Source organism: Centrocercus urophasianus, unplaced genomic scaffold (assembly GCF_019232065.1).
Source record: "Centrocercus urophasianus isolate 14NV4802_14NV808 unplaced genomic scaffold, USGS_Curo_1.0 seq_14, whole genome shotgun sequence".
NCBI classification, from domain to species: domain Eukaryota; kingdom Metazoa; phylum Chordata; class Aves; order Galliformes; family Phasianidae; genus Centrocercus; species Centrocercus urophasianus.
The window spans coordinates 39,248,058-39,260,346 of record NW_024884586.1 but is presented as its reverse complement, the minus strand read 5'-3'; the positions used below and the strand labels follow the sequence as shown (position 1 = coordinate 39,260,346).

At 43.9% G+C, this 12,289-nt stretch overlaps 1 protein-coding gene across 5 annotated transcripts in view; it reads left to right on the top strand.

The window, feature by feature from the left end:
• The first annotated feature begins 126 nt into the window (after positions 1-126).
• The window catches only part of SYNE3 (spectrin repeat containing nuclear envelope family member 3), a 60,154-nt gene continuing 47,991 nt past the window's right edge, over positions 127-12,289 (top strand). For 4 of the 5 annotated variants that reach the window (XM_042813270.1, XM_042813269.1, XM_042813271.1 and 1 more), the window contains exon 1: positions 127-201. The gene's annotated coding sequence lies outside the window, so the exon portion shown is untranslated. Of the gene's footprint in view, positions 202-531; positions 551-12,289 lie in introns of those variants that run through there. The other variant, XM_042813272.1, reaches the window with a different exon arrangement.

The following is a 12,289-nucleotide window of genomic DNA, read 5'->3' as shown; positions in this document are numbered from 1 at the left end:
CGCGTTGCATAACGCCTCCCGCCGGGCCGGGCGGCGACGCAGCGGGGAGGGCCGAGGGCGGGCACTCCACGCAGCCCTGAGTGGCGGGGCCGGTGCCGGGCGGCCCGCCGAGGGTGAGCGAGCGAAGGAGAGCGAAGCGGGAGCAGCGGAGAGAGAAGCGCCGCGGCCCCGGAGGGACGTTCGGCGGCGGGTGCCGCGGCGGTGAGTGGGGCGCGGGCCTGCCTGCTCGGGCTGCGGGGAGTAACGGTGAGGCTGCGCTTTGCGGGAGAGCCCCCGCGTCCCGTCCCGTCCCGTCCTGTCCCGTCCCGGCGGGGGTGGACGAGGCTCTCTGACAGCGCAGAGCGGCAAGGACAACCCTGCGCCCGGGCGGCTGCGGCAACCTGCCGTGCGGCTCTAACGGTGTCCCCGCGGCGCAGCTTCTGGCTGACGGTGCGGCTGCGGGCCCTGCAGCGCTTCTCCCCAGTGGAGTAAGCGGGCGGGTAAAGCCTCTTATTTAATGCCTTTCGGTTAAACAAGAAAATAACCGCATCTCTCCACGAGGAGCAGCTCGGTAAGAGCGCGAGCAGCGGCTTGCAACTTTTCTCACCCAGGTGTCGGGCTGTCGCTGCCAACCGGCTGCTCGCCGTGGCTGTCACGTTCCTGCGGCGCTCTGTGCCCACGCTTTCTGTTCCCGTTCTTATCCCCTTCCCCCGGCTTCTAACACAACACTGTCCCGAGTAGTGAGGAGGGTCCCGGTTTGCCCTCGCCTTTACACCCCCACTCGATGTGCAGTAAGGTTTTGGCTTCTCCCATGTCCTTTTCTGCCGCTGTGTTTATTTCCATGTGCTTATCGGTTTGACTCGTGTGAACTTAAGTCTTAGTTCTGGGAAACTTTATTCCTAGAAATAGCTTTCCTCAAATACATTTATGGAGTGAAACCTGCAGGAGTCAGTGATTAATTGTAAAAATGAGGGTTGCAAGATTATGCTTCCACAGTTTGTTAAAGCAGTGCATTGCTTCCCTTCTCTGTTGTCTTGCTCTCTTCTATCACTAATGAAAAATATTATCACTGTGTTGATCAGACCAGCTCCTTACTACTACTGCTTTTGGATGCCACTTTTAAGCCCTCTGTGGGCCATCTGAAAGCCTCTGTACGCAGTGGCAATTTTTTGAAGAAGGAATTTGAAAAACGCAGCCAAACTTTACAAGCTGATTGGTTGCCTTTCAAATGTTCTGCTTCGTTTTCTAAAAGTGTCTCAAATCTGTGGGCAGTTGAAATGCGTGTTGGCTTGGCATGGCCTCTGTGGTTGCCAAGTGTGTAAAGAAAGTAAGGAAATGTAACCCGCTGCAGTCCCCTGGCAACTTTTATTTCAAGAAGCAAACTCGTAGTGAGTCATGGGAGCATTGTTCCCTCCAAACTAACTGCCAGGAAGTGGAACTTGACACAGCTGATGGGCTCTCTATAAAACAGTTCTTCCCTACACGCAGTGTTGTTTCCATGTTCTTTGTGAATCAACAGATCCCGAGCCCTCGAACTCCCAAAGAAGATAGAATTTAGCCTCTCAGGGTGCGGTGCTGCATGTTTGTCCCTTCCTGTGTTGGTTTCGATTCTTTTCTTCTGTTATGTACTTCAGTTTCTTCTCTTCCTCCCATCCTGGTCACAAGTTTTCCACATCTGTGAACCATTCCCAATGCATGTGTCCTCTCTGACTTTCATACACTGGCCTAACTGACAAGAACGTCTTGCCTTTCCTTTTGGGTAAGCCATTTTTGTTCCCTCCAGTTCTTTGTGGCTCTCACATCATCCTGAAAAACATCTCTGAATGCTTGGGCTCAGGATGCAGCTGTACTTCAATACACACCTGTGTGATATAGGTAGATGCTCCAAGCCTAGCACCTGCATCACAGCTTCAAGAAGGATAGCTATCTTTCATCTTTTACTACAGCTTCTATTGCAAATAAGGTGCTTGTTGTCACTTAATCATAGAATCACAGAATGGCCTGAGTTGGGCCTCAAAACCCACCTAGTTCTGACTCCCTGCCATAGTTGAAGTTGCCCCCACCAGATAAGAACCCAGAGCCCCATCCAACCTGGCCCTGAATGCCTCCAGGGGTGGGGCATTCACAGCTTCTCTGGGCAGCTGTGTCAGTGCCTAATTATATAGTAATATTTGTATACACACGTGTTATAAGTAGATGATATCCTTCTATGAAAATTGATGACTCAGCAGCATGCTGACTTACAACTGAATAACTCATAGAGTTGTGAACTCTGGCCATTCATACTATCTGAAATCGCCACACCTCAATGTCAAAATAAGGTAGTAAACTTGTTTGACAGAGAAGGGCATTTTCATTGACACTTTATATAAGGTTAATAAGCAATCTTCAATGTCTCTATCTGTCTGAACAGAAAGCTTAGACTGTTCTGATCTCTAATACAGTGCTTGTATTCTGAGGAAGATTAGGGTTATTTTTAATATGATCTGGGCCTGTTAGTTTCCTTTTGGCAGGACTGACTTGTCATGTGTGTGAATACAAGGATGTTATTTATGTTATGCCTACCAGAAGACTTGGGCCTGACAGGAAGCTCTTCATAGCAAGGGATTTCATGGGAATTCATGTTTTGGCTGTAGTATGATGAGGATTAAGTTGCCACCTCAGCCTTGAAATCTCATGGAACAAATGCATGAAGTAATGTACTAGTGGACAGTGAGGGAAATCACAAGAAGAAATTACATCCATGATGTTGTAGTTTGCTTGGAAATCAGATACCAAGTTTCAGGTTGCTTGTTTTATTCTTAATTGGTGCTTGTTTATTTGTATTAAAAAGATAGAATAGCCATTTTTACTGATGTGCTATGCTGAAAGCCTTCTCGTAACTATGGCAGTAATACTTGGGAGCGCAGGATGAGTGAGAGGCCCATGTGGAATGGCATGTGCCAGGAGATTTCTTGTTATACTTAGCACTAGTATCTGTTGTTCAGATACAGTGGCTGTCACCAGTGAATCCTAGACTCACGTATGCTTCTACCTCTGCAGTTAATAGTCATTAAAAAGAACCACTGGCTTTAGTAGAAGAGCAGTCAGACCCACAAATCTTTGGGCTCCTTTCAGGCAGGTGAGTAGCGTTGTATCTGTGGGATAGCTTTGCAAACTGAAGCATGACAAGAAGACAGGCTGAGGGAGCTGTTCAGCCTGGATAAGAGAAAGCTGCAGGGTGACCTCATTGCAGCCTTCCAGTACCTAAAGGGAGCCTACAAACAGGAGAGGAGCCAACTCTTCGTAAGGGTAGATAATAGCAGGACAAGGGGAAATGGTTTGAAGTGGAAGGGTGGAAGATTTAGGTTGGATGTCAGGGGGAAGTTCCTTACCAAAAGAGTGGTGAGGTGCTGGAAGAGGCTGCCCAGAGAAGTTGTGGATGTCCTGTCTCTGGTGGTGTTCAAAGCTTGGTTGGATGGGGCCCTGGGCAGCCTGGTCTAGTACTAGATATGGTGGTTGGTGGCCCTGCCTGTTGCGGGGGGTTTGGAACTTGATGATCCTTGAGGTCCCTTCCAACACAAGCCATTCTATGATTCTGTGACGCTGTGTTGCCTGCCCAGTCTGCTGGCTTCCTCTTCCAGACACATTGCCCCTGCTACTGGGGAGTGACAGCAGTTTGCAATCCCCTTCAGTGTTGCGCCTTGTGGGGCTAAATAACAGGAGGTTGTTTTTGATTGAGTGAGAGAAGTTCTTCAAAACTCCTTGAAAATATTCGATTTTCAAGATCAAGTGTACCTGTAAATATTGTTTTGATCCAGGCTAGCATACACAGTTTGAGATCTGGATTCTCCTGGAAGTGTTTGCATAGTTCTGCTTAGTGAAACGTGCAGACATGAAGGCCCTAGTTAATGACTCCCAAACAATGTATGAATGGGCTATTGCTGAGTATTGGCCATCCTCCTTCTCTTAATGTAGTAGAGTGATTTAGAGGAGCCATGTTCTGTGCTGCAGGTTTGCTCTGTGGTGTTGGTGAGCATGTACAGCTGAGGTTTGGAGTGGGACCAGAGGAACTGAGTGCAGAAAATGTTGTTGGCTCTGGCACCATCTATCAGAGGCTGCTTCTGAAAGGCAGACTATGAGAACATCGTATCTCCATCTGTAAAAGGAGATGCTAACATCTCACTTTATGGATGATGATAGTTGATGCTATGTCAAGGTGTCATGCTGTGATACAGTAAGCAACCATACTGTGTCTAGGTACTTGGACTTATTTACAAACCAAGATTAGAGCAAGATTCTTGCACTGATTTATCTCACCTGTTCATTCAATTGGACTGATGCAACAGTGATGAATAAGACTATGAAAAAAATGTTAGGGTTACTTTAGCTGTCTCCTCTTCACCTTAAGCAGCAGTGTGATATGATTTCAAGTATTTCATCCTTGTCTTTTGTTTTCTAATCGTTATAATTAGGCAATCCTAAAAATATATATTGCCTCTGATTAAGGAATAATTTAAGAGATGGATCTGATCATTACCCAGATGCTGAACTCCATTTTCAGTGCAGCCTGCAGAAGTTCAGGGACACTGAAGATGGAAGGTGAACAGATGCTGATGTACCCACCATGTTTTCAAGTTATTCAGATGGAGAGGTGGTGTTGTGTGAGGAGATCATGTCAGTAATGAGGAGAAACCAATCTTTGAAGCTGCTGGTTCTTCCCCAAACTATATATTTCCTGTAACTTAAATGGCTGATTTTTCTTCGAGTTCGTTTCCTTGCACGAGCACTGCTGTGGCCCTATGGGAATGCAATAGCTGTTATGTGAATGGTAGATGACAGTGTTTGACAAATACAGGTGATGTTCCATATTTAAGTCAGTAGAAACGCTCTATAGCCACAGTGGTGGAAATGAGCAATCTAGGCACATGCTCTTTGTAATGTACATATCTAATAATGATAGCTCAATAAGAGAAGAACTTTTGTTAATTTAGATCTCCAGATAGAGAAAGCACCCAAGGAAAAAATTCTCACTGCCTTGTCATTTAAGTCCATAGGAAAATCTTGGCTTTGTGGCAATGTTGCCATTGGCTTTGGCAGAGATTTGGATTTTCCCTTGTATTCTCAAATTATAGACCTATTCCTAAATTAGCTGTTTTGGCAGGGGGTGCATACCGGTGTGAGACCCAAATCCACAGAGAATACCTTCAACTTAACAGAAGGGAAAAGAAGTTTGAGCCTTTCTGGTTCTTTTTTTTTCCTTACGTGTATAAGCTTAAAATTGTTGTAGAATCTTTACCTCTCTTCTCGTGTCCTTGGACCTTAGTTATTGCTTTATTCTTTTTAAGACACTTTTAGTATAGAAATAATTTTTTTACTCAGTATGTCTGGCTTTTCAAATCTGATTCCAGGCATAACAGCTTCTCCTCTGAAGGATTTCAGTGAGAAAATCCACTGGATCCAAACTCATGATAACTGCACTGCAGGTCCTTGTCAGACAGGTGGTCCCGTGTTGGAGGTCCCCAGGATGATGTTTCACTGTCTGAGGAGGAGTTCATGTATTTATGTAGAATCAGTAAATAAATGGTAAGGGAGACAAAGAAGAAGAAATAAAGAGAATAATGGAGATGTAGACTCTGTTAATGGTGATTGGACCTGAGGGAATGGCATGGAGCTGTGACAGCACAGAGTCAGGCTGGGTAATTAGGAAAAGGTTCTTCACCAGAGGGTGGTGGGCAAAGGAACAGGCTCCCCAGGGCAGTTGGTGCAGGTCTCAACTGCTGGAGTTCAAGCAGTGTTTGGACAACACTCTCAGAGGATTTGAATTTTGGGTGGTGCTGTATGGAGCCAGGAGTTGGACTTGGTGATTGTCCTGGTTTCCTTCTACTTTGGAATATTCTGTGCTGTTGTGATTCTGTGAAGTGACAAAGAGGAGTTATTCCAAGGGGGGCCGGGAGCAGGAGTATGTTGCAGGCAATGCCTGGCAAGCTGTGGTCACCTGCAAGATTTTGTAGTGCAACCACAGCTATGCCTTCTCTGGCTGCCCTCGCGTGGTCAGCTTTTGCAACCTTTCTATCAGCACAGACTTTGCTGCTCGTGTCCCCGTACTGCTTGCAGCACCAGGTACCAACTCCAATACCAAAGAAAAAAAGTAAAAACACCTGTCCTTTTGCAAAATACTTCTCCAAATATTCCCCCTACAGGCACCCCTGGTTGTGCTTGTAAGCCTCAACCATCCAGTGGCACTTACCTAAGGCTGCCTGGGATGGGGTCTATCAGCAACCCCAAAGGTCTTGCTTTCATCAGTATTTTGTTTCTTGCCTCAGCTGCTTACCTGTCTACCTGTGGAGTGTAGTGAGAATACTTAATTATGAAGGAGAGCTGTTTGTGTTTGTTTTTTTCCACAGCCAAGCAAAGTAGCCCTTGTTGCCTGATAAAAGAGCTGAAGGTGCTTTAAAAACATTCTTGTGAGTAATTACGTGGACACATTTAATCACTTAATCCCAATACTTTAGATGTCACAGTTTTTTGTTTTTTTTTTTTAATTTAAGCCTTGCTAGTGTTGAAAATTTGTAGTTAGTCAGTACTTTGGAATTTACCCAAACATTAATAACATGCTTCAGTGCTCCACAGGTAATTATTTTTCGTAGTGGCCTTTTCCTATGTTGTCTATCACCGTGGTATTTGTGAAGCTCTTGCAAGCTTCACCTTAGTTTGGGGATTTGTAAGATGATTTTTCAGTTAAGCAACAATACTAAAAGCTAATCGATATCTCCCTCAAACCAGATTTAACATTTATCAGTGTTTGGATTTGTGTGGGTTTTTTTGTTTGTTTTCTGTTTGTTTGTTTGTTTCAATGCCAAGAAGTAAAGTCAAAATACTTTTTTTCTTCTCAAGTGGGGCAGAGCATAATGACTGCCTGCCTTAGCCTCGTTTTACAGGTGCTCAGCTTGGAGTTGATATACCTAAATCATTAGGCTGTACCTAATGATTCATTGTTTGCAGAGTGCAGCTGTACCAGAAAGACAAAAAGCCTGACACCTAGCTGTACCACTGCCAGTACATCCAGGCCCAATACTTGGGACAACTTGAATATTTGGTGTAGGTGTTGGTTCCTGTGTTTGCAAGAGTGTTTACCTTGCATTGCTACAGACTGTCAGGGAATCTGAAGTCATCCAGCTGGTTTTCTTACAGAATCATTGAATCTGTTTTTTAACACAGGTCTGGCTAAAGAACATGCCACTGAAATGCTGTCTCCTAACACAAAAGAAACAGTAGAAGGTCTGAGGGGTGAGAAAAATACTTGAATTCCTTGATAAACTGTCAGTAGTATTCTTCATAGAGAAGTAAGGAGATGGCAGGTTAGCTGTGGTAGGAACATCTGCCATGATTTTCTGAAACTACAGTTTCCTTTTAAAATATGTTTTGCTTTGATCTAAATGACAGAAAGTTTTATGGGGAATGCTGCATTCCTGATTGCTAGATTAATCCATTTCTGCCTTTGGGCTGTGGCTATTTGAAGTCACTGGGGTAGCTGCTGGGCTTCTTTGCTTTCATTGTTAGCCTGCCAGCTGATGTACTTTGCATCATTTCTGAGGATTATTCAGGTTAGCAAAAGCCTAACAAGATAGTTGGAAAATAGATGGTTTATCAGTTCCTTCCCTGAAGTGCCCTGACACCATGACTAACTCCTTTTCTGCTTGTTGTCATTTTTCACTACTGGTGGTACAAATTTCCGTGCTCAGTTGGCTCTGTTGGGGTCCCTGTCTCAAATAGGGTTTGCAGCTGATCTTGAACTGCTGGTCTTCAGTTAAACTAGAAACTCCACAGTGTTAGCCCAATATAGTTTCTATCCCATTGTTGATCTTCCATTTAGATCTTCCTTCCATCCCTTCTCCTCTCTTCATCTTTTCCCATGCTTGTTTGCATGTACTGCTTGGTTCTGCTTGCTGAAATTTAAAGACAGGACATTGTTTTCTCCCTGTTTAACTTCTAATTTGGAAGTGGAATCTGAACCAACTTTTTTCTTCCATATTTCCTTTTCCCTGTTTTCTCCACCTTTCTTCCTTACGTTCATTGTACTCTTATGGATGTTGCTCATGTAGCACAAATCTGATGCACACCAACTGTAAAACTAGAAATGTTTGTTGTCCACTTGGATTCACTTGGGATGTACACTAGCTTGAGTGAGTGTGCAATATAGTTTGGCCCTGGAATACATTAACTGGATTTACACTGTTAGGATGGTTCCAATGGCAATGAATGGGTTGACCAAACCAGTGGATTTTAATTCATAGAATGTCTAACAGCAGGAGTACTCAAAGGAATTATCATTAACTGAGGGAAAATGCTGCTTGATATTTTCCAGCAGTTTCAGGGAATCAGGAATAGAGTTAATCACGCTTTCCATCGTGGGAGATGGTTAATGGATGCAAAATGTATTCCAGTCAGCCAAACAGGGCCTACAGTTATTTTGCCTGCAAATACCAGCTGACCTCCACTTTGCATGGCACAGCTTTTAGTGAGGGTAGAATCTAGATTAGTGTGTCAGCCTGCAAAGGGAATCTCCTGCTGAAGATCTGGAAATGAAAAAGGAGAAGATAAAGTGGGTAGAGAGGAAATTATAATTATGGTAGCAGTTGAGCTGACAATTTTTAAAATTCTCATCTCTGACATGTATCTGTCTGCACTACTACTTCTCACTTGCTTTCATGCTGAGTATTCTGGACTCGTTCCTGTTCAGCAAACATTTGTCAGGAGTGATAATTTCAAGCATTAATCCTTAGGAATTAACCTGCTTGTTAGTTGATGACCTGAACTCTTGGTAGTTTCTGGGGATTATTTCTATTTAAATCTTTCCTTTCAAACAGAGGCAGCACACTGATAGATTTCTTTGTTATTTTTATTTTTCTGGTCTCCCATATCTTTACACTTCTATCTCCCTGCCTCCCTGCTACCATGCAGCAAGCAGCAGAGAGGAAATCCTGCACTGCCTTGGCACTGGTGAGGAGGAAGCCCTAGGTTTCTCTTCACACCGCATGCTGCTGATGCCAATCCCGCTGAGCTGCACTCTAGCATCCAGATCCCCATAGCCTTGTGGTGCTGCACACCCAAGGGGAACACCAGGCAGATCCCTGCAGGCTTTTAGCAGTCATTCTTCCAGAACTCCCAGGGTTTTGGTAAGGTTTCTCTGGGATTTACTCCTTTTCTTTCATAAGGAAGTGAGATAGTCGAGACCATGCTGCCTGTGTTTTTCTTTCAGCTCCTGATAACTTCTTGAACTTTTTCCAATTTCCCATTTAAATTACTGGAGAGATAAAAACCTTGAGGACATTAAGTTCCTTGAAGTGTCATAAATTTGGATTACATTGGAAAGGAGACAGAAATAAGCGCTCTGCTAGCGGAGCAGGCAGCCTATGTGTGTTATAAACAAGCAAGTGGGTGCTGCCTGTCTGTTTGCTTGCTTCTCTCTGGGGAAAGCCCATGCATCATCTGCTCATTAGAAGGGTAAGAGCAGAGGCCGAGGGCATTATGTGATGAAATAAGGGCAGATAAACTGTTCTTTGAGCAGCAGAATGTGTAAGGCCAGAATGGAGAACACCTTCATGTAAGATGGGAAAATGTAGTGAAGCTATCCTAGCCATAGTGTTCACCACAAGGCTGTGGCTGGAGATAAGGGGCAGCCAGTGAGGTTAACAGTGTCTGTTAGAGTTTGGAGGGCATATCAGCTTTCACAGCCTCCAGCCAAACTGGGACTACTGGAATTATTTTCCTGAAATTTCTCTAATAGTGTAGTTTTAACTTCCCATATACCACAGTTGAAACATAACTTGGATATTTGCAATAAATGAAGACGAGATAAAAGAAATTCCACATTAGATTTTAAGAGGGGAGCATAAATTGCATCTCACTTTGTCATGCATGATGTGCTTGTTGTGGCTTCTGTGAAAACTGTCCAGCTGTTGGAGCTCGGTTGGGCTGCAGTGTAGCACACATCACAAGGATTCTCTTTCCTTTGGAAAGGTGATAACCTGATTCCTTTGTTCTCTGAATCAGCCTTTAGCAAGATTTCCACTGAGCCCTGAACTATGAATTCAAAGGGGAACTACAGTAGGAGGATTCAACTGACATGAAATGCATTTAAAATATAACACCTTTAAAAGATGGCTGTGGAGATCACTGAGAAAAGATTATTTTAAGATTATTTAAGTTTGTGCCGTGATGTATGCTACTCCTTGTAGAAGAATTACATATTACTTGCATTATAAAAATATCTACCTTTCTGCTTCTTCCTGATCTTAATGTCTGAGAACCACCAGTGCAATGACACGTCACTCAGGAAATGTTTGTCAAATGCACCAGTGTATGCATGCAGATCCACTGCCGATGGTGATCATTTGCCCTGGGCATGTATCTGCGTTAGCCCTTTGGCAGCTGGTGGCCCTTGGGATGTGCTTTGTCACACTTTGGGTGGGATTTTTACAGTTGCTCTGAGGAAGTATGCCCTATGTTCCCAAGGGAACCTAAATAGAGCAGAGCTGCCGAATCTTTTCAGCAGTTCACAGGGGGAGGGGGGGGGGGGGAGGGGAGAGAAGAGCCTTGGTTTCTTACAATACTCATTTTTTAAAAAGGTGATTAAGATTGGATGATGCAAGAGTGAGAATAATAAGCATCAGCTTTTCTCTGGCTGCTTGGCAAGGTAATTACCTGCAATCACAGCCTTAAATAACTCTTAGGTCCCTCTTGCTAGATGTGGACTGCTGACAAACACAACTTGCAGCTGAGTGCTGTCACAGCTTTATGCTCAACTGTGTTTTTAATTAACCTCAGGAGGAGGAGGTTGAATTGCACTTTAGCTTTATAAACCATGAAGATCCAGTCCACATTCAGGCTAAAGTGATGACTAAAAAGACAGTGCTGCTTCATCCACAAGACCTGTTGTGCAGTACTGGGCTGTATGTGTTGCTGAGTTGTTGCTCTCACTGCAGAAGCAAGCTCCCGTACTGCTGGGAGCAAACTCTGCAGCTGTAGACAGAGATGCATTCCTGGTCCTTAACCCACAGAGCCTGGCGAACGAGCGTAGGGGGGAGGGTGATGAAGATGTGGAAACTGCAAGAGTTCAGGCAAAAATGAGTCACAGGAAAACAGCCTCCTTTAGTCAGTTCCAGAAATGTTCTCAAACCACTCAAAATTAATTTAGAGCCGCAATTTTGCAGCGGTCTGCTTTGTTTCTGAGTTGAGATTTTTGGGGGATAAGGTTGCTGGCAGCTCCAAAAATGTATTGTTTAGGACATAAGAAGGCCTTGTTTGCTCCACAGCCTAGCTTTGTCTGAACACAAACCACTGCCTTTTTGCAGTATACAGCCTGGCATTATCAGCTTAGTACAAATGTTACTTTAAATTATGTCCAAATGCTGGCTGGCTGGATCTGACTTTGCTTACCCTGATGTATCCTTTTGACAGCATTTCAGTGGTTTAACTTTAGCAGTGATCATTTTTCTCTTTCTTCATTTGAACAGATCTTACTGTTTGGTACAGGTTCAGCAGATTTCTCCATTGTTATTGGTTTTGATCCTGTGGAAATCACACATTTACTTTAATCAACAACTTCAATATTTAAAATTATGAACGTCCTAACTACTTAAGCTACTTTTTTGTTATAACTCCAATGAGTCTCACTTTTTCATAGAATCATAGAGAACAACCATGAGGTTGGAAAAGACTACTAAGATGATTTAGTCCAACCATCAATCCATCACTGCCATGCCCGCTAATCACGTCCCTCTGTGCCACATTTCCACATTCCTTGAATTCCTTGAATTCCTTGAATTCCTGGGCAGCCTGTGCCAATGGCTTTCTCCTTCTGAGAATAATTTTTTTCTAATATCTAACCGGAACCTCCCCGGTGCAACTTGAGGCTATTCCCTCTCAACCTATTGCTCTTACCTGAGAGAAGAAGCCAACCCCCACCTCAGCACAGCCTCCTTTCAAGGAGCTGTAGAGAGTGACAAGATCTTCTCCAGGCTACACAGTTCCCTATTTTCCATGTTTATGTCCCAATAGCATTATCCTAATAAGAATGATTTGAAAGATAGACGTGAAAAATTTGGAGTTTTGCAGAGTTAGTCTGTTCTTCTGAAGGGAAAAAAAAGGCACTGTATCCTTAGAATGTACTTTAGTATTTACAAATGACTTTATAACAAATATTGCTGATAACCAACCTTGTACAGCAAGTATTTAGTTGAAAGGCTGTGTGCTTAGTGCTCCCAGGTTGGACACAGCTGGTCCCTCAGAGGTGAAGGTAGTTGACTGATGGTCAATTAAGATTTAA